The sequence below is a fragment of the Corvus kubaryi genome, unplaced genomic scaffold, assembly GCF_017639235.1.
Source record: "Corvus kubaryi isolate FWS band 111438036 unplaced genomic scaffold, C.kubaryi_AGA036_p1.0 37353, whole genome shotgun sequence".
In the NCBI taxonomy this organism is placed as follows: domain Eukaryota; kingdom Metazoa; phylum Chordata; class Aves; order Passeriformes; family Corvidae; genus Corvus; species Corvus kubaryi.
In genome coordinates, this window is record NW_024581115.1 from 1,119,038 (window position 1) to 1,141,714 (window position 22,677).

Genomic DNA, 22,677 nt, shown 5'->3' on the forward strand with positions numbered 1-22,677 from the left:
TGAGCTACAATTTCAGCTCCATTACTGGGTACTGAAAATTTCAGGATTCTGATGTTAAAGACCACGGCGTTTTTAGCATGACAGAAAGAATTATTATCAGTTTTATAAATGTGGTATGTAATTAAATAAGCTAATTCTCTAAAATATCCCTTGAAAGTTCAACTCAAAGCTCATTGAAATCAGCTAAAAACTTCCATTAAGTTCAGAGACTTTTGCATTATGTTCCCCTTCTGTCCCCCCAAAAAACCCTTTATAACATTAATTTGAAATTCCAAGATAAATCTAAAAACCCTCTTTAAGAAATGTAGAGGTCTAGCTAACATGAAATAAATAATCCAGCCACTTTTAGGGAAGTCTATCAGTGTTGAAGCCTGGGCCTGTAAGGCAAACTTTGTGAGCAGGATAGAAGTCCCAATGAAGTTGGTTGGGCACTTTAAAAGAACTCTGGTACACTACAAATTTTATTGCTCACATGCACAAACTCATCAGTGTCTTGAAGGTAGTCGTCTTTCTAGCTCATTGATTTAAAGCAAGAAAGCAAATCAGCATGCTTATATGTATAAAGAGCTGATTTTGGTGAGGCAGGACCCATGAGTATGTGTTTGCAAGAGAAAGGTCTGAGACACACGGTTTACAGAGAGTTTACACAGTTTACAACTGAACACACTCTATGTCGACAGCTGAAATATGAAGTCTAAAGCATCACCTTTTTCAATAGGAATATTAAGCTCAGCAAAACTTCTCAAAGGAAGAAAAGGTCCCCTGCAACAATGACCACAGTTATTCTCAATGTGCAGTTTCTGTCTAGCACTAAAGCAGTGCATTACTATCATCTTTCTGCTTTCTACAGATTCCTGCAGGGCAGTTAGTTTTTAAATAATTAAAAAATTCACTATTAATCAGCCTAATGGAAAGCATGTCAGAAACTGGACAGAGGTTCATAACAACATAGCAGAGACAGAGAACTAATTAATATCTGTAAATAGTGTTCAGCTGCATGTTATGAAGTTTGTATAAAACCACATACATTTATCCCTCACTTGGCCATCTCACCTGGAAAGGCACCCTGGACTCTGTGACTGGACAACCAGGAAGACTAGAGGGTAACAGGCTAAAATATTTTACTTTTCCCATTACCATCCTCCTATAGCATCTCTCCTGTCTCTGTCCTAATGCTTTCTTTGTCTCTTGAATGATGAATCTAAATCTGATCCTAACTGGCACTATAATCAGGCTATGAAGGCTGACAGAGTTCAGTGTAAATAACACCACTTTCACAGCTTAGCTGTGGCATACTGTGGGTTTAAATTATGAGCCCTATGAACACGACAGCAGATATCAGCTTTTGCCATTCTGTTTCATTCGCTTAAATAGAAAATAGCAAGCAGTTAGTGTTTGACAGGGACAGTAATGAAATGGGATGGGAGTTTTCCAGAGCAATGGTTATCCCTAAACTGCAGACAAGTAGTGACAAAATGAAAGAAATTTCAACTCTTCACACCATTCTTTCCCTCCATCCTGTTTTTCTCTTCCATTACTCAGAATCTGGTATGCTCTCTGAAACTTCTTCTTCTCCTCAGCTTATGGAATTTAAAAATGCCTGTAATGTGTCACGACGTAAAAATACATGCCTCTCTACAAGACATCAAGTCTTGCAATTCTCAGCTTCTTATTATGTGAATGAAATCGAGTTATTTTTCATGTACTGCTGCAAGAAACCATTCTGTAGTTAATATGACCTGTAGTAGTTCAATTAAATTTGGTAGTGCTGAAACTTATCACAGCTGAGGCTCAATCCTGACACCTGTAAACACTCAGCCATTTGCTGTCCTAAGTGCTCAAAAGAGATACAGATAATTGTTACAGTGGGGATTCTGTAACACAATGCATCAGACAATGAGGCCCGTGGGAAAGAAATATATATGGACCGATTCTTGATGGATGTTTCAGAGATGTTTATTTCTCCAGCCGCATGGCCGGGATCTGCCGAGGAACTGAGGCAATCACGGGACCCGAGGGTCCTTGCCCACACAGGGAAACACAAACCAACCAATGGGGAATGAGGCTGACCAGGGGCAGGGAAACCCCGTGTCTCCCGCCCAGGGCCCCTCTCCCAGGGCTCCATGGCAGGGGGGAGGAGCCCCAACACTTCACCCGTTTAATTTTAACAAAAGAGATTTAAAACTTAACATTGAGAACAACTGGATAAACATAACAAGAACAGTTTTAAAACAATACAAGCCACCCTCCTGAGTCTTTAAATGTCCAAACAGATTCTGTGGAACATCTTAGGGCTGACAGAAGGGAGACAGAACTCTCTGAGCATGCTTTGTGGGGAAATGGAGGCAGGAGAGGGTTTAATTTCTTCCCTCCGCCTTTTCATCCCCCCCTCGGCATCGGAGAGGAATTGTAGGGAAATGGAATTGTATAGGGAAGCCATGGGGTGAAAAACAGATTAGGAATAAACTGGGGATGGGATAAACTTAGGAAAGGGTTCATATTGGGTATAGGGTAAAAGGGGAAAGTAGGCTGTGGGTAGGGAAGTTGCTGGGATGGATATTGTTTATAATTTTGTGCATAACGGCTGCCTTTGACGGGAATACCTCCAGGCCCAGTAACATTTGCTGCTTGTAAACCCTTCTTTCCTTGTACTATATCAAATTGTACAACTTCGCCATCTCCTACACTTTGCAGGTAATTTTTAGGGTTATTCCTTTTAATGGCAGTTCTATGGATGAATAAATCTTCCCCTGTATCATCTCGTGTTATAAATCCATAGTTGTTTTTGACATTGCACCATTTCACAGTTCCTGTAATTTTCATTGCTATAACTTCTCCTATCACGTGCTTGCGTGTTCGTCGTGGCTGCTGGTCCCGCGTGGCCGCCGCCTCGCCGACTCCGACGTCTCGCCAGGTCCCCGCGTTGCGGCTGCTCCGCGCTCTCCGAGCGGCGCTGCTCCGGCACGTGTCTGGGCTCTGCGTGGCCCCGCGCTGCCATCGCCACCGGCCCCGTGCCCTGTGAGTGGTTCCGCTCCACAAACTCCATGCTGCTTTGAGTGTGGCCCCGTTCCGGCTCGGCGCTGCGCGGCTTCTCGTGTCACTGTGGAAACCGCCGCTTCTCCCTCCACAGGGCTCTCCGAGCCGTGTGCTCAGAGCAGCCTGCCACGCCGATGCCCGGTTCCTGGCTGCTCGTGGCCCACGGCACCCGCGGCGCCTGCGGCATCGCTCCCTCACTCGCGGTCGCGTGGCTGGGGACCCCGAGACAGGGATGGGGTCCGCGATAAGGCGCGTGCTCCCGAGGGGGTTGGGCACATCCAGTGCAGGAACCTCCGCTGGCATGGCTGCAGTCACGCGCTCCTGGGATGGCAGCCGCGCAGTCTCGGCCACAGGATTATGGCCATCCTCTGCTCTAGGGGTAATGGGACCATACAAATGCTCCTGAAGAGCTTCAGTGATTACAATTGATCCATGGAGAGCTTCTGTCGCTAGTACATGTTTTGTTTGATCCCTTATCTCATCCCAGATCTCGTACCAAAAACACCCGAGACTAGTTCCAGGAGGATCAATATCAAAAAGTAAGTCTTGAGAAATATATAAGAAATTTTTGAAAAGCCAGTTAAAAAATGTTCTAGATCTCCCGGAACAAATACTTTTTTGTTTTGTTGTTCAAGGATTCCTTTTACTTCTAGATACATTTCTTTCTGTGGTGCAGAGAGCCACATTTCCCACAATTCTTCCATAGTCCAGAGAAAATATCCAAACCGAGGTGAGAAGAGAGACATCTAGAGTGGTTTTTACTCACAAATTTTCTGTCCTTAGGGATTGGGGATCGTTCTGCCCACATTCTCTGCCATTTTTTACAGTGGGGATTCTGTAACACGATGTATTGAACAAGGAGGCCCGTGGGAAAGAAATATATATGGACCGATTCTTGATGGATGTTTCAGAGATGTTTATTTCTCCAGCTGCATGGCCGGGATCTGCCGAGGAACTGAGGCAATCACGGGACCTGAGGGTCCTTGCCCACACAGGGGATCACAAACCAACCAATGGGGAATGAGGCTGACCAGGGGCAGGGAAACCCCGTGTCTCCCCTCAGGGCCCCTCTCCCAGGGCTCCATGGCAGGGGGGAGGAGCCCCAACAGATAATGACATAGAATGTAATTTATATAAGAACATACCATTATTACAGCATTTGCTTTCAATCCCAAATTGACCACCAAGTTCAGGCAGCATACGTCTAAGTCAATACAACATTGTGCCAGAAAACAGAAGAACACTTTAAATAAACAACATAGAGACATTCAGCTGCCCAGTGATGCCACAGGGTTTCTTTATACACAGTACAGCAATGAAAAGCAATCAGGAGGCATTAGACAATGGAGGCTGCTTCTAAAATAATCAACATTAACTAATTAGATGTGGCATATTTTATACTATGTCAGCCCATTCAGTTTCCTAAAGCCCCTAACAACCATCATCTGCTTGAAATTCCAACTCAAAGTAAAGTGCTATGTTGATTATTTTTAAGTAATAGCTTTCTGGCTCTGTATTAAATAAAAATTGAATGGTTACTTTCTCTTGTGAGCCAAAAGGTATTGTCACACAGAACAGAATCCAATAAAAATGGCCTGTTCTTTTCCATATTCTTTTGCAAGGATCATAGATAAAATTTTCCATATATAAAATGCCTAATGATATATACATACATATATTTAAGAGGTACAAATGGCTAAATGGGACTTCTAACTCAACACAGACTTCCAAACAAATTTGATAAACTTCATTATAGAAATTTTGAAATATGGTCATAATTTTAAATATTCTTACATAAACTTCCCCAAGCACTGTAATCATACATTCAGTGAAATATTTCAGACTTCTTTGCTTTTCAAACATGCACTGGCTGCATATGTCAACTTCCACAACATGTTACTTTAGTCATTAAAATGTTGGACTTGAAATTTCTATTTCAAGTGACAATCTGACTGATCTAAAACTTTGTTTGGCTACAAAAAACAGTGTTTCAGTCTGAGTATTTACTCTTCTTTTCCAAAAGAATTTGTTCCTCCCCTGGTGATGCATGATGGCTATTGTATACTCTTGTACTGCCCAAAAGAGAGGCTATAGAATCCAGCCTATACAAGCAGAGATTTATGAAGTGGCAAATATTTGCTTGAGACAATTGCTGACCTCAAAGGAACATCTTCAGGAGCCCAGGCCTGCTGAGTGCTGCCATATGAGTCACAAAAGGATTAGCTTGGAACAAAAGCTGCAGCAACTTTGCATTTAGAAGAAACTCAGAGTCAGGTACATTTTCTCAGCTTGACTCCATGTGAAATTTAAATCTGAAGATCATTAATTTCAATATTGTCAGGATACAAAAGGAAAACGAGACATTAGCCTTAAAAGATTTAGAAAGGAGTGCTTTAGGATCCCTCTGCAGATTTCCATCTTCCCTAGCTCCTCCTCTACTATAAGGCAGGATACAAATGTTGACCTTGGAGCTGTTCTGTGTGCATTTCTGGCATGTTTCTGGGGAAAGCAAGTTTAGACATCAACTTCAAGCTCATCTCGAACTCCTCTAAAATGCACTCCAAACTCTCAAGGTTTACTAGTACAGAACAAACCCAATCTGAATCACACATGAGATGATCCTTAACACTGGCTTCAATATGACACAAGCGGAGGCTACGAAATCAGTGATGGACTTTCTTCTGGTAAAAAAAAAGGAAAACTGACTTGCCATAGGAAGAGAACAAAACAAATCCCATGGCTAAAGAATTAATAGAAGCAGGGCATAAGGAAATAATACTGGTTGTCTGTAGGGCTGTCCATTAAAACTCTCTTGATAACATTCAAGAGGAGATATCAAACATTAATCTAAGTCTTCTCATTCATGTTTATGAATTAGAAAAGACTTTAAGATGAGTTTTGTTTATCCAAACTCCTTGCTGAACACTTTCAGATGTCCCACCTACTCTTGCACTTTAGAAAATATATGTGTGCTATTCATTGCCATTACATTTTCAGCACATTGCATTGTTAGTTTTGCATCTTAATTGCTGGGGAATATGTATTTTTCAGTGAAATAAATCTTTGGGCTCTAAAATTTTCTAGTTGTTTATTCAGTACAGTTTATACCACGTCAAATAAGCCTACACATCAATTTAACATAATGGGATCATAGAAAATTTTGTCATAGATTAGTTAGCAATGGCAACACTAGGAATGAAGATGTGAAAGCACTGGATTTAGTGCACCTTAGAAACCAGAATGTTCTTATGGGTCTTTGAAGAGACTGCCCTCTCATTAGCCTGGAACAAGCTAAGATCATTGCTGCAGGGTTTTTACAGCTGCTGTTACCTCTGCCAGTAAGAGCACACTGCTCTTACCTAGTGCTACAGCAAGAACTATGCATGGCTCAGCAATACAACATGACCTAATGGGGGGGAGGGGGGAAGGTGGTAATGAAACACTTGGGGTGACTTGTCCTTTTTCAAACCTTCCATCTATTTAAGCAAGTAGCTGGGCCATTAGTCCCATGGGCTAATTAGCATTTGATCCACATGCATCTCTCTAGCCACAATACAAAGCCTGCAAATTAGACAATACCCAGAGTCGGGACTTATGTGACCCAAGTATTAAGACTGTAGCTACAGCCACAGACTGTGTATGGTCACCAGTCCTGGCTTCTTAAATCCCTTAAGGCTCTCTGAGAAAGCAAGACCAGTTCCAGGATGGGAAACACCTGTGTAAGAACCATTCACAATTCCTAGGTTTTCTGACTCTTTCTGGAAAAGATACTGAAAAGCTTTTACAGAAGAGGATGCCCACTGCCCACCTTGATGCAGTAGTGATGTATTTTAGTGAAGGATCAGATGAGTGACAACAGGTTGCAAGGGGCAGTACCACCCCAGACCATTTCCAGGACTAAAAATCCATGAGCCATACGCAACCTAACATATGATCTGCTATGTATCCAGAGGTATCTTAGAGGAGTTAACTTGGTGATCTTTTAATGAGTAAATCAGATTGAACAATTATGTTATAAGCCTTGTTTTTTACTTGGTGTTGAAAAATCATATAGTATATAAAAATGCTGAGATCCAGATATTTGATCTGTGTCTTCTTGCTAAAACCACGAAACTTCGCCAACTCCTTGGCTGCCAGCCACATAAATCACCTTCTCATAACTCTTCCTATAGGTCAGTCATCATACATTTCTTTAATCTTTAAGGCCAACATGCACTTTTTCTCCTGTTTCAGCTGTCTGTATTGATGTCCTGTATGCAAAGCATCAAGAAACTGAAAAAGGTGTTGCTATCAATCTGTTCTCCTTATTCTACATTAGATCTTTGCTTCCTTTTCTAAGATGTAACACTTCTGTAGATCATTAGAATTCTTGTTATCTACTTAGTTTCTGGAAAAAGTGATCCCTTGGTGTTACTTCCTTGTCTTCAGATTTCTGGGTAGGCTTCATTTATGTGTGCAGTGCACTTCAAATGCTGGGATAAAAGCTACAGTGTAACTGCTGCTAATAAAAGGACAAACTTAATAAATGTAAAGTTACTAAAAGTACTCTCAGTGGTTTATTCATACAAAATCTCTAACTGCAGGCCTGGCAAAAGGTCTGACATTTTTGTTCATCTGAATGAAAATTGCAAATAAACTCTACATGAAAATGTTGAACAAGGAGAAACTGCACAACTAGATATCAAATGGGAATGAGGAAAGTAATTAAGAAGATCATTATGCAATGACTTTAAAACTTTGCTAAATGCCCTCCCCCCACCCTAAACCCAGGATTTTCTTTGCATATTGAAAAATGTACATGCCGCATTGTAATTAGGAACTCAAACACTTTACACTAAATATACAGTATTTTAATCCTGTACCTTAGCTAGTATCACTGATTCAGGCAGTAATATTGTTTGAAGTAGGGTATAAAAGGATGGAAATATAATCCCAGACAGAAAAAGGAAACAATTAACTTCAGTGACTCATTATTGCCTTCTTCTTTATTCAGACACAAAACCTAATATTATTCATAGAGGTGCAAACATGGCAATTTTTCTTCATTTAAATTGGAGCTGAGAGACAAATTGTCAGTCCCCACGCACAAGGGAGTATTGTGACTGTTGTCACCTGTGATCCCCCAGGGAGAGCTCAGAGGTTCTGGGTGCTGTACAAGCACAGAGCAAGAGATCTGTAGGTTTGTGTTGAGTGAGGAATAGGAAGACCAATGACTGTTCCTTGTTGACATTGCTGTAGGGAGCCGGTGCGTGACACTTCTGCAGCTGCTCTGCGCATACAGTTACCAGCGACTGTTTTTTCCTGCAGTAATCAAATCACATCTGAAATACAAGAACTAAGTTGCCTGTCATCGTGAATGCATTCACTGCGACACTCTGAGACCCTGTGGGTGTGGAATCAAAGGGAGCCTGCATCCAAATAATCAGCATGCTGCATGATTTGTCAAAATATGAACTTGAATGCCTGAATTTTAATTGTGACCAGAGGAACTTTCTACATCAAATTAGGAAAAACTGAGAGACAAATTCATCCCTCATGCAAGTCCACCACAAAATAAACTATCTTAACACTGGAATAATTCAGATGTCTCTTTTTAGGTAAAATTACTACAAACTTAGGGAGTTTATGCATTAAGCTTTTCCAACTGAGATTGACAAGAGCTCTAGTAATACATAACACTTTAGGGACAGCAGAACAAGTACTGACATCAATACATACAAAGCTTAAATTTCATTATTTTATAGTATGCTGGATTTCACTGAATCACAGCTACTACTTTATCCATGATGTAGCTATTTTGAGGGAAATAAACATGTCTATTTCTGTTACTTATACACCAGCATACACAAATTCTTATACATAGGCACATATATGTAAAAACACTACATGTACACATCTCCTCTTCCGTACTACAAAGAAAAGCAACTAGATCTATCTACAGAAAAGTTAATTCAGATAAATCCGCAGTGAAAGATCACTACTTTATCTCAGGTTCTGTACACCTTATCATCAACTTCAAAAGCAAATACAGTCCATTTCTACAGTACTTTACACTCCTTCCGAGATCCTCATGACATATAATCTCTTTTTAATGGATGAGGAAGGAAAACAGAGAGGTGAGGTGAGATGTTCAGGACTATAAAGGAAGTCAGTAGCATGCTAAGGACTAGAACCCAGTTGTACTAATGTTTCCAGCCCCTGAAATGCTAAACGCAGACACACAATCCCACCGGCAAATCAGGCAAGCATCACACTAGTGCCCCTGCTTCAAGCATACATGCCTACTGGGAAGTGCTGGACACTTCTGGTTGCCAGCCAGTAAACTTTCCCCCTCCTCAGCATGAACTCTGACTGTGTGCCAGTTCACTTACCCATGATTATCATTTTTTCTGTCTGATGAGTGTAGAACAATTGCCCCTCGAGCACGGGTTAGCCAGAGCTGGAAGAGCTGCTTGCCTCCAGCCCAGCTGTCGGAGTCTCCATGCAAGATGCTGTGCAAATGTTGAGTTGAAAGAAAACACGAGTAGGGGGAAAAGAGAGCTCTCTGAGAACCTCCACATGGTTCCTGTTGCTAAGGGAACCACTCCCTTTGTCTGCATAGGTTAAGAATGGCTGCTTCATTTGGAGTCTGTCTCTTAAGTACTGAAAACAGCACAACAATTTCAGAGAGAAAATAGAAAGCCCAGAATATATTGCAACCAAAGAAGTACTGAACCACCTAGGAATTCTTACATTAAAAGCATCTATTAATAGTTGTTTTGGGTGACTCCAAGGACACTGTAGAACTCTATGCCATCTGATGGGACAATACACCACTGCACACAGTTTTATTTAGTTATTGTAATCAGCCTTTGGGGATGAGGATAGCTGATTACAAAGAGATAGATCAAGAAATCAGGTCCAGTTTACTACAACAAATGGAGAGGGATCAATAGTAACAAAATAAGCATTTAAGAGGTATTCAGGATGGACTATAAAAGAGAGGTGCCTTTACTTACATAGGCTCCTACAAAAATTTGAGCCCAAATCCTTAACTCTGATTTCTGTAGCTGCTCTTCCCTGCTGCCTCTCTGGCCCCAGCCCCAGCACTGGACGTGTTTCTGAACCCCTGAATATTTGAGAATCTACCTTCTGTACAGGCCCACTGGGCTCAGTCCAGTTCAGCATATGGAGTTAGGAATTCCTGTTTCTTATCTTACCAGCCCTGGTATTAAGGAATACAGTAGGATATGTACTTCGGTATAAAGGTGATTTCACTGTGAGTCTGAGGTCTTAAAACATGAAGAGCTAATAGAAATTGTCAGGAAGGTTGGTACACTGGGAACAGAAACACCCTAAGTCTAACCTCAAACATTTTGTTTGCATTAAGAAAATCAGCCTCTTTCTGACAATGTACAGCACAACAATGCATTGCACAACACAACCATATCCTGCTCGCTCTCAGCTAACGCCAAAGCCAGCACCCCAAAATACTGTCAGTGCAATTTTTTTCTGTGAATTTACCTGTTTCAATACTGTAATATTATGGGGTAGAAATAGTCAAAGACTTAGATCCAGATACAAATTTTCAAGCATAGACTTGTTTAAGGCTCTTAACATATCCAGAGAACAATCAGAGAAATGAATTACATTATGTTTGGATAAATAAGACGAAACTTCAAAATCTTAGATGATGGACTTCTGTATGGAAAGCAGAATTTCCTCATTCCACCAGAGAGCAGCTGTGAGTGCCTGGAACACTGGAGGGGGTTCAGTTCAGTCTTACAGTAAAGAGCTGAGCTTCACTTAATGCAAGGTAGCTGCTGAGGAAAATCAGTGCCAGTGTTCTGTTTTACAGGGAGATGAGCTTTTTTCCCCTCAGTCAGATTAGAGTATAATCTTAGAGAACACCAGAGATGCTCTTAGAGAACACTAGTCAGATAAGAGTAAGAAGATGTCTTCGCTTGCATACCACAGTCCAGCACTGATTCTTCGACATAAAGACCTGAAAGAATGCAGTTGTCACTTTTTTGCACATATTGAATTGTTATTTGCAGCATATGAGTTGCAGCACTCTCCCATCTTCCTCTCACCTTGATGAGTCAAATAAAGCAGTCAGGATTGCTTTGTAGAGAGGCCTTTCTGCTCTCCTTTGCAAAAAGATTAGGAGATTAGAGAGTGCAACCGATTTAGGGACATTAAAAAGCAACTGTTAAAAGGTTTCCATTGCATCATTTTTATCAAGGAACATTTAATTGGAAACCAATTAAAAAGTCTGTGATTGTATGTATTATTTTCCTTCCAGAGGATTGAGTTGCTCAATCCTGCTGTGTACATGTACACACAAACACACTCATCCCATTCTCTCCTGCTCGTGGATAGACTGATGTCAAAGTGAATGTGAGGAAAAGATGTTGGGATTCTCTGCAGCCTCAGAAAGGGAGAAAATGGGTTTTAGGATTGAACTAAAGTTTCTGCCAATAAATAGTTTACCCACTTTCTCCTGATGCTTGCAACTCATGGAACCTTCTTCAGTGTAATTACAATGACAAGGGCAAACCCATGCACGTTTAGAGCATTCAAATTCCCATCATAGTAAAATTCTTCAATGCCACAAATCAATATTTAGTGAGTCTAACAGTGCACTTTATCTGAGCCTTTTACAGGTTTTTGGGTACATAATATTATCATTAATACAGGAACATTCTGCTGATTATTCCCATTTTGCCACTTCATAATAGAAAGACATGGGGAGCAACTTCAGATCACATTTGTGAAAGAGTCAGAGACAGCATCAATGCAGCCTCCTGCATTATTACACAATGTTATGCCCCCAAAAAACCAAAATAAAACAAAACACCAATGGTTTTTCCCTTTTTTAAACAAAGATAGGTATTTTCTCTGTGTAACAGAGATTTTAGCATCCTGTACAGGACATTTATTGTTTTCCCATTATTACAAAAGCAATACATTTTTGTCAGACTGGCAGTGAGGCTCAGATTTGATGATGACAATATGAATTTACAAGAAGTGAAACTCTACTCAGGAAACTTTCTTCAGTGAAATCTTGAACTTTATCTATAACTATAAATCCCAGCTTCTCAACTGAAAAGTAAACTGCAGTAAGTACTAATGTCCTACAGAGCCAGACTTTGTTATGCTCATCCAAGGTGTCCTGGGTTGCAGTGTATTCTATTACCATCCTCAGGAGCTGTTGAAACCAGGTGGGGCAGTGTTTCCTTGCCTCCTCCCCCCAGACTATCTTTCTGTTAATGGCCCATCATTGTCCTGCCGCCTGACTCAGAGATAACTCCCTCCGGACTATCTCCTGTTAATGAGCCTAATCAACACTTGGCCTCATGACTCGTTACCCCATTGTGAGATGCTCCACCCAGAGGGAGGAACCAAGCATCCCATCGTGGATATAATCTGAGGCTGAACACCAGAGACACCGGCTTCCCACTGGATTTCCAGAGGACAGGAGCTACACAGCCACCACTGGACTTCCTGAGGAAGAGCAGACTGTTTTACTACAGGATCACTGCTTCAGAGGACTGCAGCCACCATTCTACCAGACTGCTACCACCACCCTGCCTAACAGGGTGTCAGGTTGTACCTTGACTCTGTCAGTTTGACAGTGTTTTCTTTTACCTTTTTTTTTCCCCCTTTTCTTTAATTTCCATTAAATTGTTATTCTGACTTAGTGCCTCCCACTGGTTTGTTTTCAAACTAGTACACAAGGTATTAAGAATAGTCAGAAAAGAAATTCATTAGTGGCTACTTGAATCAACTGCTTTTTGTCCCAAATGTGAACACATTCCCCCAGTCAGAAATTGCCTACACAGTGTGATTGAAACTTCTTTATTTACTTACATATAATAAGCAACTGAGCAGCTTGCAGTGCATGAAGTGAGGCTATGGAAAAGTACATTACAGTGCTTCTGCTTCAGGGCCCTCTCAGTCAGAATTTCAGTATATGTGCCTATTTTCTGTTTATCATTCAGGCAAAAACATTGAAACTCTCTATCCCCTCAGTCCACTTAGTGAGCAAGAAAAGATTGCCTGCCTTGTATAAGGTGGCTTAGGAGGAATTTTTAAAACAAATATTTACAAAGCTCTAAAAATATTATCTTGTTTTGTTAAGGCTAAGTGTGTAAGCACCATACCTGTTTTAAATATAGCTCTTGTTATGCAGTGAAAGAGAGAAGGCAGATGGAGCTGTTGATAGCCTCAGTGACAATAGTGCAACACGCAGTTGCACAGGAACCAGTATTCACCTTATAAGGAGAATTTTTCATATTCCCCAATTTTTTTTTCAGTTGCAAGTTGGAATTAAAATACCAACATGAGAAATTTCCATAGGAGGGTCATATTTAAAAGACCCTCTATGTTAAAAAAAACCCCTTTACTTTGAATGAACTGACATGGATTTAAATGACCTGTGAGAGTATGTGTATGGTTGTATGTGCATGTATAAGGTTTCTTGTCCACTTTTGAGAGCCCAGACTCCCATCCCTCATGGCAGTCTGCCAAACAGGCCAGGAATGTGAAGAAACTTGACTTTCTGGCACTGTTCCACCTGAGATGCCGGGGAGCTGAGAGCTGGGAAAAGCGGGTGAGCTGGCAGCAAACCAAGAACATTTCCATCAAAAATTTCATTGGAATAGACATTTTCATGCAATGTGTTAGGTTTTGGTGAACTGGCATTAGCTGAGGGAAAAATGTTCCACTGGAAAATTTCCAGTTTGTCCTAGTGCTAAGATCTTGATGCTTGGACCTCATATTTTTCATTCAATTGAAAAATATATTTTTATTTCTCGGTGTCATACACAGAGACAGAATGTAGTTTACTGTACTACTGATTGTCTAAAATTATTTCTCTGGATACTGTAAAAAGAAGCTTTATTTTGCCATCTGCAGTGAACGGTGCTGTCTCATGACTCCACGTTTTTTGCCATCTCCCCACCCCCCTTTATTTCATCTAAATGGATCACAAGAAGGAATGTCAGCATAAGAGGGACTCAGTGGTGAGAGCACCACTTTGTACTCAGAGACAGATTTAAATAACTATCTCTTGAACAAGATTTCTGTCTTACTTTCTGTATTAGTTCAGTTGGGAGAACAGTACATCCCCACCTTTAAGTGTTATTGAAATTCATAAATGTAGATTATAACAATAAACTTGTAACAGTTCTGAGAAATGTATAAAATATAGTAGCTTCAACTACTAAACTGCAGAAATCTCTTGAAAATAAAGTATTTAACAGTATATTGAGTACAGATGGCACAAAGTTGTGGCAGAAAATGGAGGTAGAGAAGGCTACAGCACTGGATGAACAGTCAACTCTATATTGAATGCAAATACAACACACCCATGCACACTTCAAACATTTGATTTCACAGATTCTTTAACACAAAAATGTGCATGCAATATATATAATTTAGCTCATCTTATTCAAGCTGCACATGTGACAGTTCTGAGCTTATTGGAAAACTCGAACCAAGTTCAGCTTTGTCACTGATGGGATACCACGAAGCTGGGCCAATTCCATGTGCTCAGCTTTTGAACCTGCCTCTCAGAACACTTACTAATATTACTCCCCATTCAGGAAGTGATCTCACTGGAAAATCTGAGCAGAGCATAGGACAGAAGTTCCAGACTCAAAAAGCTAAGGAATGTTCCTTCCCCCCCCTCACTTCATCGTCTTTTAAATGAATTTAGTCCTTGTGAAAATAATTGGATCGACAGCCCTAAGGACCAGGGCTGTTGTGGACTCACAAGGACACATTTCCACTGTCCTCCTTTCACATCAATGAACGTCCACTCTGAGCTGCAAGTCTAACTTCTCATCTTGGCCACCATAGGACTTCACCCAAAACTAGTGCAGACATAAGCACAGAATTCTTCAGCCTGAGGATAAATAACATTATAATCATAAAGACAGTTTATTAATGCAATAATTCACCCCCTAAGCTTTTGAGTTCTCATAGCAGAAAAGAAACCGAACACCCAATTCTCAACTGAACTCTAATACTAATTCTAATCTAATACTAGTCTAATTTTTAATACTAGTACCGTAATAGTATCCTTTGGTCACTAGCTCTCTCAATTTTGAATATGGGCACCAAATTTGAGCTAAAACCAGCATTAAATATATGCCTATAGGATTTCTGTCTTGCTTTTTCCTACTGGTAACAAAATAAATATTAACTCAGTAACAAAATGTCACCCAAGCTTGAAGTCTATACAGTAGACTATATCCCAATCCTAGACGTAATACAGCATGCCTTAAGGAAGCCTATGGGTATTCCAGTAGCTTCATGTGGAACAGTTAATTCAGCTTCATGTCTCCATTTGACTTCCCAGAATTTCTTATTCTGTTCAGAAGAGTAATTCACCTCATTTTCAAAAGTATGAAAATTCTCCATCTCCATTTCAAGTTGCTGTCAATATTTCCAGGCTGTGTAACCACTCTCCTCAAGTAAAATTGGCAAAACCGGCCCAAATAATGAATTAATTTTTCAGCAGAAGAAAATAGAAAGTATTCAAAGCCGGCTGAAATTGATGTGAAAATATCTAAGAAAGTATGTGCACAGAATTAGCAAAGCACAAGTCAGACCTGTGGATACATGTTGGTCAATATCTCAAAACAGCCAAACAACTTCAGCTGGTGTTCACTGCCTCTATTTGACAATGATGCACATTTTACACTTCCCCTCATAAGAGCCGACTTCAGATTCATCTCTACTGTTTATTTCTGTTCTTTAGAAAATATAGATTCAGAAAGTTCTGCCACCCACTTGCAGCAAATTTAAATTTCTAAACAGGAGTGAAGTTCAGTGATAGCACTGTGAGTGAAGCTGCTGAAGTGTAATTATTTTCTTTACAAAGAGCAAGTCTCTCATACTATGTGTAAGTTTACACATAGATGCAGACACACATATATTCAGACTAAATTTACTGTACTATGCCTGATTTTTCTTCATGGTAACTATTTTCTGTGCCATCACTGAAAGCATTTCCAATGTGTATATTTGCTCTGACACCTCTAGATAACATCATCGTGTTCTCTCATGCCCTTAAGTGAGATTGACTCACTTCCATCTCTTCTGTTGCTGTGACAAAGTAAACAGTAGCTACAAAGCTGTCGATGAATTAGATTTCTTTTTCTGTCTGCATTTAATCCTTTTATCTATATAGCTGAAATAGCTTGTTCTATCATCCAAGTCATATTAATATCTTACAACAACTCTTGCCTGATTTTTTTCAGAAATTATACCTGGCTTTTGTGTTATTTTCACCTTTATTAAGGCAGAAAAAGAGCAAAATAAACCAAACTGACTACATTTAATGCAAAAACTATGACAAATTCTTCAGAAGCGAGAGTTTCAGAGAAGCAGGCCTTCTGGGGGTGCTCCCGTCATTGAGCACACACAGGTAATACTCCTTTCTGTGTCTCATAAAGCAAAATGAACTCCTAAAATTGAACTTCACCCACTCCAATCAAAATGCCACTCAACTGCTGATTGAAAGATCCTTCATTCAAATCAGGGTGAGTGCCTTTAATGGCTACCCAAAAGGCTGTCAAATTAAATAAGAAACAAAATGCAAATAAATTAGCATTCCTAGCTACTGATACGCTATAAATATTTATGAGGAAAAAAAGATGCTGTAATTTCAAATGATACCACAGGCCTATTTTGTACAAACAGTTAAAACAGTTATACACGCAATACTGTACTTTGCAATTTTTTTCCATTTCACATCACCATAATCACCTAATAAATATTTAAATGGACCCATTTGCTGTAACTATAAAAGAACCGTGTAAACTTGTTGTCATCTAGACACATAAGCCGCAGTGGAGTCAATGAATTTCAACAGTCACTTAATATTGCCAGCCACAAGCTACCTTAAACCTGCCAGCAACTGTCTGCCAGGAAGCTACTGTAGCACCACGGCTACCTCCTCCAACCCAGGACACGAGATTCATTATGAATGCTAGCATTGCTACTCTAATTAGGCCTGGGAGAGGTTTAACAACCATGCTACAGTCTTGCTGCTGACAAATATAAAAATAAAGCCTTGTTCAAATTAGCAATGTGAAGTGAGAAGGCCTAGAAGCAGCAACTGTCTGACCAGTAGTGAAACAGTTCTAATCTATAGTGAGGTTATTTTGCTTCATAAACTGCTAGTATGTTACCTGCAGGAGGTCTCCCTGTAAAATGAATTATAGTAAGCTATATGTGATAATTAACCGTGCATTAGCAAATATCTTGAAACAGGGGGGCTCTGTTTTCTCTGTATTTTGACTAATAAAAGCATGAATTTGTTCAACAAATGATCATTTAGGTTGTGGAATGCTAAGCATATTGGAAGAACACAGTAAGCAATAGAATATTGTAGGTGGACTAACAGTTTCCTTACAAAAACAGGCTGTTTAATAGGCTGGCTCCATACTACGGTATTCACAGTACTAAAAACCACAGTGTTGGGAAGACAAATACAATATACATTTAAAATAATATAAACCTTGTACTCATATTTACTTTAAAAATGCCATGGATTTGACAATAAAAAAAAAATCCATAAGCAAACGTTTATTTCAGAAAGAGAAAATCCCCAATGACTCTTTCCAGAATGTAAACAGATAGTGAGGCAATTGATATGGTCATCTTCTCTAGAGGGGAGAAAAATGTGGCTGGGTTTAAAATAGTCTACATCATATGAATGTGAAGCAAGGTAAAAAAAAAAAAATTATGTATACTGCTTAACACAATAAAAATAAAGTGGTGCTGTAATTTATTTTAGCTTCAAATACATCTTATGAAAATACATTTAACCATAACGCTGTATGGAACTGTGACTGTACCAGCCTCCCTCTTTGCTGTGAATCAGAGGTCAGACCTACTGCAGCAGACACAGGTTGACAGTCTGGGCCTCTTTATTCATACTGTATGGACTGGAGCCCAAGACTCTAAACATCACAAACTGAAATTCATTTAACTACAGGTAATCTATCAGCTTTAGCCAGGCTCCATGTAGTAATGACTCACTATAGGATTTGGGTGTACCATGGGTGGATACTCAGCCCCAGTGTCATGGGGATGAACCACAGGTAAAAAGAGAAGTTATTGAACATTTCATAAATATCAGCTTCAGAAGTCTCTCAAAATGTTGAATATCTTTAAAGCATCAGAAGTGTTCTCTAAATGCAAGATAAAGCCAAGCTCAGAAAGTACTTCGGAGCTGTATGTGTCCGTTTTCTTCCACCAGCACAGTTCTCACCTGCCCTGTAACAAACAGCACACTCCAGTGACAGATGCCCCGGCAGCATGGTGGGCCTCTTTCAGCAGAGGCCTGAAATAACTGCCTGATTTCTGAGGCAGGGAGCTATCAGTGAGATACCAGTGTTCTGAACATGTGGCAGACATTCAGTCTGAGAGCATGACAGGATACTCAGAAGGCTGGTCTCTGGAGAAAACTGCGAGGCTGGGACTGCAGCATCCTGTGCCACACAGTCAAGAGCAAGAATGTTCCTCACCAGCTTCCTGCAGCCTTCCTTTGGAACATCCATTTGGTTCAACCAAGGGATATTGGCTTGGTGTTGGTTTTCTAGTATCTGTTTAAACTATTTTGGGGGGCTAGTAGATCTATATATATCATATACATTAAATATTTTCTTTTTGTGGAACTAAATGACTGCTGCAATCAAATTACAAAAGATGGGTCAACAACACATTGCTGAGGAAGAAGCATATAGAAAGAAAATAGGCATTCTTCTTACAGAAAATACTCTATATAGTTAAAAAGTTACTACAAATTAATGGCAAGCACATGGCTACAGATTATTTCTTCTACTTCACTACAGAAAGATAAGAAATTATTAAAAAAAAATTCCATTTCTCCAAGCTAGCACAGAGTTTTTGTCTCAAGTTCGTAAGCGCCAATCATCTGGTGAAGGAGGATGAGTTTGAGATTCTGTTTTTCCCTAAATCTCCAGCATAGGCATGTTTGACATATGTCCATAAGGAATTTAATATATTACTTTTTAATGTTTCTCCCTCTCAACACCCTGATTTTTCACTCTAAGTAAGGGCATCAGATAATTTTATCCATCACAATTTGAAAGTGACCACATGTATCCATACTGTTGCAGTTAATAAAGTTTGAAAATCCAGTGTCTCTTTTAAAATTTGCTTTTCAAAAAGAAAACCAAACCCTTAAATGTTGTTTTCACCATTGGACTAACCTTCAGTTTTCTAAGGTAAATGAGAACTTGGAAAGTAGTGTGCTGTATTTTCCCAGTTGAATTATATTTATAGCTTCCAGGCAGAGGGTAAGATTGCCCCCTTTTGGAATTTTTCAGAGTAACAGTCCAAATAAAGAACTGGGTGCAAAGCATTCCTAATCCCTACTCAAGATACGCATCTCATCAGGGATTATTTCTGCTTCACACTGTTGTGTTCTCATGTTACTGTGTATGTGGCTTCACATTCCTTATTAAAGCAACAGGCATGAAAGAATTCAACTGCTCTTGCCAGCAGCCACAAAGGCACAAAATCTAAAGTCAGATAAAGGTAAACATATGGAACATTCTGAGGAATGCAGTAGTAAAGATGGAACATATAGCTGAATTCTTCCCTTCTCTGCTCTGTAGGAAAAACTTTAGAGACAGTAATTTGTACTAAAGTGTCCCATAAAGTAGCATTCTCTGATAAAATTCACAGAGAGCGTAGCATTCTAAATAAGAAATGGAACAACAGAAGTGCTGAAATCAAACAGGACCACTCTTCTGATCCCAGATTTATTTAATATCAAACCCACCCTTGGTGTACTGATCTGGTGGTTGGGCTTTTTTTTTAGATTTGTCAGCTTTAACACCTAAATGGTGGTCGTTAATCAATATATTAGTCCTTTAAAGAGTTGTTTATGACCACAGGCAGAACATGCTCAATAACCAGGAATCTGAATGGATATCTGTATTTTCATTAAAATCTTATTTTTATTATTACAGTGCCATAATGCCAAATGTATCAATAATTTTTTACTGAAAAGAATGCAATTTAGTCCTTTTAAGTAGTTAATAATTAGTATTATTTGCAAATGAACATCATTAGTCTGTTACTTGACCTGTATCTTCTTCTAGTTTTAGAAAGCTAATCTCTTTATAATGCACAATTAATTAACATTTTTGTTTCAAAAATTATTTCCCAGGGATGATACCTTTAAAGCCCTTTCAGTTACCAAATTCCATTCATTCTCATATGAACCTGGTGGTTTAAAATCGGTAAAGAGTTTAAGCTAGAGAAATGTATTAGTATGGCTTCAGCTAGAAGTGTTTCAACAGCCAACTCTCCAAACATGGAGAGATCTCCAGATGGAGACAGATTGATTGACATAAACCAGCAACAAAATAGAAATCAGAGACTATTAGTGGGAGCTACACTGATGTATCTCATCATAGCTGAAACAAGACGTCTGCTCAAGCAAAGTAAGAAGGGCAGGCAGTCAGTGCACCACATCAGACACAGAGGAAAATAGAATATTTAAGCTGTGCAATTCTCTGAAGAACTCATTGCCAAACTCCTTAGGCAGTATTCAATAACTCCATCCCATTCATCTGTTCCAGTCAGAGACACTAAGGAATACAACGTTTAGTTTTCCATCCTATTACAATCAAATTATATCACCAAAGGCTATTGTCTTCCAATAACTCAAGTATAGTTCAGTCAACTAAACCAAGATTAGACTAATTCAAAGCAAACAGCATACTTGAGTGTCACTACTGATTTTATACCCTACAGGACAATACTATAGAGCAATGTTCATGTGGATGCTAAAAAAACATCACCATGCCAATAAACTTCAATGCAAGTGCCTCAGGAATAGGTCATGTCACTCATATTTCAGTTTAAAAAATTTTAAAAAGCCATCCGCAACATTTTCTCCTGTGGTTAATATTTTAGTATTCTTAATCTCTGAGATGCCAAACCTATAAGAGTGATGAAAGTGATCCTTATTCCTTACATATGCTTTGTCTTTGCCTCACGGTGAGTAGATTATCACAATAAAGAAGATTAGGTATTGCAAACTTTAATGTCTCCATAAAAAAGCTGAAGTCCCAGGTTTACTGAGTGGAACTCAGAGCAAAAACCACCATTACATATAAAGCACCAAGTGTAACAAGATGAACCGCAACGTAACTTTCCAGACTGTTTGCCCAAGCTGTTTAATGCCCTGTGTACTTCTGCTGAGAGAAAGTGAGAACTTAAGTTGAATTATGTCCTTGCTGCTTTCAAAATACTTTAAACAGTTATTCAAACTGTAGCCAGTGTGTCATGCATTCCAACACAGAATATAAGGATCTATGTATTTAGTGTCACTAAGACTTTTACCTAGAGTTTTCCTTTTGGTGCTATGAAATTAATCATAAGGAAGGAATGCACATTCTGATCATGTTAATTAGCTCACTGAATATGACTTCTAAAGACATCACTTAATGAGTCCTCAAGGATGCTGAAAACGATTTTATTAAGAGAAATTCTTGGTTTCCTTTACTGACACATTCATTGGACCTAAAAAAGGCTGTCATTAAGTAGTCTGTAGCTGTCTTGATATCTATATATGGACAATGAAACCACTGCAGAAGACACACTCTAGATTTAATAACCACATTTATAGCCACTGAAAAATACAAGGATAATGATAGAAGTAGAATAGCCATTTATGCTTTCAGAAAATATAAATTTGAACTTTTGAAGGCATAAATTTTACATATAAAGACATGAATCAGTGCTCTGGATCGCTGAGCTTAATTCTGTGCTTTTATTTTACCTCTTTGCCCTTAATGAAGGACACCAAGAAGTGATGCCAACTGATACAGAGGTTTGCTCATGATTGCAAAAGTGCTTTAAAAAATTGTTGAATGCAATAACCTTTTTAACTGCTCCCTTAGGTTAAGAAAAAAAAGCCTCTGGGTTTTACCATGGCTCAGAAAATTTTACGATATTTTTTCATCTTTGACATATTTTGATTTAGATTCACCCCATTGTGCCACCAAGTCCCTTTTGCTGGACTGGGGCCTCAACATAGCCAAGGTCTTAATTCAGTTAGTCTACCTGGGTGGGAGGTTGGCCAAACATCCCCACCTACTGCTGCCATGAGGTCTTCTCTACTCATTCTTCAATAGAACATGAGAAACAGGTTCCACCTGATTCTAGGTCCAAATAAACTGTGCTCTTCGCTTCTTTTCTGTGCAATAAGGAAGGGTGGAAGGCATTGCCCTGAAACAAATCCAGCTTCACTGCACAACTGTTGTCACAAGAACAGTAGTACTTGTAGGACAGGTAGGAATTCCATTTGTTTATTCATTTAGAAGGAAAAAAACCACTGCATCATTAGGAATCCATTCTGGAACCTGACTGAAGCATGCGAATGGGCTGATATAATGCCACAGAATCTGAGCATGTGTAACAGAGAATGATTTGAAAACAAACTCTTTGTGAGTGTAGGAGAGAATGCTTATTATGTGCTTCCATAATCACATCTTTCATCCAAAATTAGAATATGTTGAGTAAATCCCAAAACAATTCACGACTTCTCTTGAGCAATTCCCACACTTCCCAATTGTTCTTCGGGCAGCTCAAAGGCCATGTAGC

At 39.4% G+C, this 22,677-nt stretch overlaps 1 protein-coding gene across 2 annotated transcripts in view; it reads right to left on the reverse strand.

The window, feature by feature from the left end:
- Positions 1-22,677, reverse strand: part of ANKFN1 (ankyrin repeat and fibronectin type III domain containing 1) — a 130,602-nt gene that overhangs the window by 104,172 nt on the left and 3,753 nt on the right. Inside the window, exon 1 of one of the 2 annotated variants that reach the window (XM_042032356.1) lies at positions 9,408-11,993. The exons of the other annotated variant lie outside the window; for it this stretch is intronic. The gene's annotated coding sequence lies outside the window, so the exon portion shown is untranslated. Of the gene's footprint in view, positions 1-9,407; positions 11,994-22,677 lie in introns of those variants that run through there. 2 annotated transcript variants of the gene reach the window in all.